Source organism: Nicotiana sylvestris, chromosome 9 (assembly GCF_000393655.2).
Source record: "Nicotiana sylvestris chromosome 9, ASM39365v2, whole genome shotgun sequence".
NCBI lineage: Eukaryota > Viridiplantae > Streptophyta > Magnoliopsida > Solanales > Solanaceae > Nicotiana > Nicotiana sylvestris.
Genome location: NC_091065.1, coordinates 5,477,270 through 5,483,895, shown reverse-complemented (window position 1 = coordinate 5,483,895; position 6,626 = coordinate 5,477,270). Strand labels below are relative to the sequence as shown.

Sequence of the window (6,626 nt, the reverse complement as noted above, 5' to 3'; positions counted from 1 at the left end):
TATGTGTACCTGCTGCTTCTGGCCTGGTTCTTCAACCTTTCTAGTGAGGATGCTCATTTGTGTCATCAGAGTGACCATATTTTCAGCTATGGAGTTAGCCGGGTCTAGAGCCACTGAGTGAACCACAAGAGTGATTGGATCGTTCCTTGTTGTCCATCCTGAGCTTTGTGCCATATTGTCAAGCAGGATCTTGCTTTCTCTGAATGTCTTGCTCAAAAATGCTCCACCTGCTGAAGCATCAACATTGGCTTTCAAATTATCTGCTAAACCCATGTAAAATCTCTGCCCCAACATCTGCTCTGGAATACCATGATATGGACACGTAACCAGCAAACCCTTGAATCTCTCCCACGTTTCATGTAGCGTCTCAGTTGGTCTCTGTTTGAAGCTCAATATCTCATCAATTTGCTGAGCAGTCTTGTTGGGTGGAAGAAATTTGCTCAAATATTACTTGACTAATTCCTCCCAAGTAGTGATGGAGTTGATGGGGAGTGAATTAAGCCAAGTCTGAGTTGTTCCTGTCACTGAGAATGGAAACAACAACAAACGTATTGCTTCCAGTGTCACATTCTGTTGCCTCTGCGTGGCACAAATTGATAGGAAATTCTTGAGATACTGTTGAGGATCTTTAACATATGACCCAGAGAATAGTCCCTTGTTCTACAACAGATGTAGCATATTATTTGTGATCTGGAATAAATATGCTTGTATGTGAAGGACTACAATAGCAGTTGCTAAGTTGTCAGTTGTGGGTTATGCCCAGTCATATAGTGATGCTTCTGGCACAAGAGGTGCCACACTCTGAACATTTGGGTTATTTGTGTTGTTTCTGTTTTTTGGGTCATTCATGTTGTCTCTGTTGTTTAGATTGTTGTCTTCCATGTCTGGTTCAATATTTTCGGTTGAGTTCTGTTGTTGTTTGACTTTCCTGTTTGCACGATTCAATGCCTTGAAGACTTTCTCAGGATCTGAAAATGCTTCGAGCAATTCTCCAGTTCTTGAGGAGTTTCTAGGCATGCACCTGTAACAACCACGACTACAAAGGTTAAAATTTCAATGATCAGTTTAAATTGAAGAGAATTGACTACATTACGAATTTTTGCACTTCTTTTTAACTATAATCAATAACACCATTAATTCTCCGGCAACGACGCCAAAATTTGATCACGCCCAACTATGCCTTATAAAAAGGACAAGGCGGTCGCTGCAAATATATTCCGATTAACAAGTCCGGATTCGAATCCCATAGGGAATTAACCTATCGATCACAGCTATTGGACTCACAGAAATTCACATTCAATCTTCAGAGATATTTGAATAACAAATTGGGTGTTTATTAACTAAATATTACGTAGTAAAAATGCAGTAATTAAGAACTAGCTATAAACTGATTGTAAGCAAGAATGAGAATGGTCTAAGGTTATGATTTCCCCTCTTGTCGGAATCCTTTCCGCTATGTTTGATATAAATTTGCCTAAGTCTTCTCTATCGATCATGAGCACTCTGACTGTTGTAACTCTCTCCCGAGTAATTACAATAATATACTAGACATATTCTCCCGAATTACGCTAGCTGGCCTTAGTTACAGCTCACTTAGATCGCACCCAAGGTTTCGTTATCCCTAATCCCACCTTTAAACCCTTCGTATTGATCCCTCATATACGTTAGGAGTGATGTTGTTGAACAACTACCTAAATATACACTCTCTCCCGAGTAATGTATACTAAATAGGCACAACTGATTGAGGGCCCTTCAATCAACATCAATCAAAATATAGTTGAACAAATAGAGAAATTATTAGGGAAAGTCTATATTAACATAACGTGAAATTCATCCTCCAAGAGGTTCCATCAAAACCCTAGATTAAAAGTTTAGCTATGCATAATCATTTTTACAATCATAATGATATAATTCATTCTCAATGATAAAAACAAGAAGAAGAAAGGTAAAAACTCTATGTCGAATCTTCCACCTTGCTTCTTGCCTATTCTTGCCTTCAAAAATACTTCAAAAACCTCGATATCCTCTATTTGGGCGAGCTGGGCTTCTTATAGGTCAAGGAGAGTTGTCCTGAAAATTAACAATTGACCTAGCAATGTTTGGCTCCGAGCAACCCGTCCTTGGCCGCGGATGGACCGCGGATTGACCACGGATTCGACATATGTTCTGTCTGCAGTCGCGGATTGACCGCGGACCTGGCACTACTAGAAATCCGAAAAAAAGCGACCAAAATTGATCTGTCAAGAAAAGCGACCAACGTTGGTCGCTAAATTGGAGAAATAATTAAATAATTATTCTAAATACATTAACGACCAAGGTTGGTCGCTAATTTGGTCAAAATGTTGACCCGACTGGTCATACTTGCTTGGTCAAAGAAATACTGAAATTAGCGACCAACTTTGATCGCTAAAGTGGGACCCACTTATAAAATTTTAATAATTATATTATTATTTAAAAAAATATAAAATATAAATAAATATAATTTAAAATTAGCGACCAAATATAAAATTTTAATAATTATATTATTATTTAAAAAAATATAAAATATAAATAAATATAATTTAAATTAGCGACCAAAGTTGGTCGCTCACGAAAGGGGAAGCAGATAGAGACCAACTTTGGTCGCTAATCTGGGACCCGGTTATAAATTTTAATAATTATATTATTATTTTAAAAAATTATAAAATATAAATAAATATAATTCAAAGTTAGCGACCAAAGTTGGTCGCTTACTAAAGGGAAGCAGATAGAGACCAACTTTGGTCGTTAATCTGGGACCCAGTTCTAACGTTTAACAATTATATTATTAATTTAAATATTATATAAAATATAAATAAATCTGATTTAAATTTAGCGACCAATGTTGGTCGCTAATTTTAATTTTCTGGATATTTAGCGACCAACTTTGGTCGCTAATTTGAATTTCTGGATAAGTAGCGACCAACTTTGGTCGCTAATTTGAATTTCTGGATAAGTAGCGACCAAAGTTGGTCTCTTTTCAGGTCAACATTGGTCAAAATTAAAAATCACTTTTGTATTTACTATCTAAATAATATAAATATAATCCGTTAACACTTTTGTAATACAAGGGATGAATACACTAAAATATACTCTAACATGCTATATATGTAGTTAAAGTAGTACAACGAAGCGTGTTATATATATATATATATATATATATATATATATATATATATATATATATATATATATATATATGTATGTATGTATGTATGTATATGTAAATTGAATCATCGACTTATAACCTATTCAGATGCATCGTTGAATATTAAAAACAAAACGTCTCGACTTATATTTATTAATCTGTTATAATTGATTCATCGACTTATAACCTAGTGATGAATGAATGTAATTCATTAACTCTGTTACAATACAAATAATGAATACAATATCATGTACTATAACATGCTATATATGTAGTTAAAGTAGCATGAAGTGTGTGTGTGTTATATATATACACACACTAACATATACTATAACAAGTTATATATATGTTATAGTATTACAGTGAAGTGTCTGTGTGTGTGTGTCTATATATATATATATATATATATATATATATATATTTAGAAGAACATGAAGCGCTCGGAACACAGGGCTGGGTTCTTTTAGGTATTGATACACTTGTAAATTGATTCATCGACTTATAACCTACTCAGATGCATGTATATATTATTAAAAACAAAACATCTCGGCTTATATCAATTAATATATTATAATTGATTCATCGACTTATAACCTAGTGATGAATGAATGTAATCAATTAACTCTGTTATAATAAGTCGATGAATCAATTATAACTATAACTATATATATATATGGCTTATATACTATATACTATATATATATCGAATATACCCTGTATACTATGCACTTAGTATATATAATACATTATACTATATATATATATACACACACACACACACACTATACTATGCACTAAGTATTAGTGCATTAGCTAATATTATATCGAATATAGCTATATATATATATATATATATATATATATATATATATATATATATATATGTATATATGTATATATGTATATATGTATGTATGTAGATGTATATATACACTATACTACATATGTACATAATTTAAAATTGAATTAAAAATAATTTAATTTTTTTTTTAGAAATAGCGACCAACTTTGGTCGCTATTTTGGTCAAACGGTCAAAAAATAGCGACCAAATTTGGTCGCTATTTTGGTCAAACAGTCAAAACTTATTTTGCTACCAAAATAGCGACCAAAGTTGGTCGCTATTTCTAATTCCAGTGTCAAATCGGGTTTTCCCATTCTCTTATTTTCTTCAAAAAAATTCCCCAAACTCTCTCTTTTCTCTCTCACACTCAACCCCCCCCCCTCTGACTCCCAGCAGCAGCGGCGCCACCGACGCCTACCGACGGTAACAGCTCCACCGTCGGCGACCTCCACTTCCCCGGTAGGTTTCCTCTCCTTCCTTTGTTTTTTTTCGAAATACACTGATTTTGTTTAATTACTCCTAGTTTGATTTGTAAAAATTAATTGTTCTTAGCTAAATTAAATCTATGATAATTGTTAGTAGCTAAAATATTTAGTTTTACCTACTAATTTGGGGATAGCAATACCTAAATATTAGGCTTTTTGGTTCGAAGCCGTCACTGTGTAATCCCGTATGGTTGGCATTCCACTATATAATTCCACTGGAATTTTACTCTACTCTTGGCATTCCACTGTGTAATCTCGTATGGTTGGCTATAAGGAAGCTATAAACACTATTTAGGTACACCATAAATACTATATTTAACAAAATTGTGTAAATTAAGCCAAAAAACTTTAGCAAGAATTAAATAAAAGGTTATACAAATAGAAATAAAAGGTTATATTAAAGACTACCCAAGGAAAAGTCATAAGATAACATTAGCAATACTTTTAGTTCTTGTATTAATTTATATTGACTTCAATTGGACTTTTAGGATATGAATTGGATTTTTAATTAACTAAAAAAAGATTAGGATATGAATTAACTAAACTAATTTGTTCTTGTTTTATTTGTATAGATGGATCATCGTACTTGGATGTACAATAAGAATTATCCTAATCGGCAGGGATTGCGGGAGGATTTTGTAGAAGGGGTGGATGACTTTATTAGACATGTAATGTCACTTCCACCATACCTAAGTGAAGGAGTAATTAGGTGCCCTTGTGTTAGGTGCGACTGTATGAAGTTTGGAAAATCGGCGGAAGTTAAGCATCATCTTTATATGAAGGAGTTTATAGCAAATTTCTTTGTGTGGACTAATCATGGAGAGATCGATGGTAGCCATGGGATATTTCATAACATGGTTGTGGGTGAAAGTAGTAGGTAGGGTGGAAGTCGAGAATGTGTTAGATGTTGCATATCAAAATGATATCTCCAGTGTTCACCAAATAGTGGACGAACTGTTAGAAAATGATTTGGAACATCCTGAACACATATTGGAAGAAGTTGATATAAATAAAGTAAGAATTATAAAAAACGAGGAAGAAGAATTAACTGATGAAGCTCAAACTAGTGAGGAAGAAGAATTCTCTGACGAGGAACAATACGTCGATGAGCTTTAAAAAGTTGGTTTCTTTAATAACTCTCGTTTATAGCTAGTTTCTTTATATGTTTCAATCTAAATATGTATTATATTATGCAGATGACAGGCAATGATCGAGGTAACAATGACCATAGTGGTTCTCGGGGTCGAGAAAAGGCTAGAAAACCAAAGAGGAGGTAGAAGATAATACTCACTCTTTTCCACCCTCTTCTGGTGTACCTATGCTTATGCCTATGTTTTTGCCTCCACCCCAGGGCTATTCTGAGTTGCCACAGCATCACACGCCCTACACCTTCGTGCAGACACCAGGTCTTTCGTCACAGGGCCATAGGACTATACGTCCGACATACAGTCCACCTGTCTCACTACCACGTGGATCACACCCATCAGCATCACATGGATCACATCGATCCATGCCACATCCACATGGATCACAGCCATCAGTGTCACAGCCACTCGGGTCACAGCAATCAGTATCACATCCACTGGTGGTCCATACAGCAATGTCGCAGTCACAGGGATCGCATCCATCTTCATCAGGGACTCCATCTTTCAGGCCTTCGACTGTGAGATACTAGCTCTGACCCCCCTACGCCTTCCACACATGCCTCTAATATACATGTTTCGGACGGTGATGTTGATGTTGACGAGGAGGTGCATTATGATCAATAAGGCAGGATCATCAGAGTCCCTGAGGGTGATGGGTAAGAGTTATTTGTTATTTTTACGTTTATTGTTTTGTACAGTTTTTACTAAGATATTAATGTATTTTTTTATTAAATTACAGGTTCATCCCGAGTAATATTACTACGAGGATAATCACAAAAGCAACCAGAAAGCTTTATGATGGCCCTTATGCGTCTTGGAGTGAATTCCCATTCTCGCTGAAGGAGCAAATTTTCAATGAATTTAAGGTATCAATGTTCTTTTAAGCAGTATAATTATTTATATTTATGATATTTCCATATAATATTTAACTTTTGAAATACAAAGCAAGCGTGTATGGAAACATTGCTATAGCACGGACGTGACTGCA

The 6,626-nt window shown here is 34.8% G+C and overlaps 1 non-coding gene across 1 annotated transcript; it reads left to right on the top strand.

Annotated features, from left to right (window-relative positions):
• Positions 1 to 304: 304 nt before the first annotated feature.
• On the top strand, positions 305 to 410 carry LOC138878784 (small nucleolar RNA R71). Its single transcript, XR_011402560.1, has one exon. It is a non-coding gene; the product is annotated as a small nucleolar RNA R71 (small nucleolar RNA).
• Positions 411 to 6,626: the final 6,216 nt, after the last annotated feature.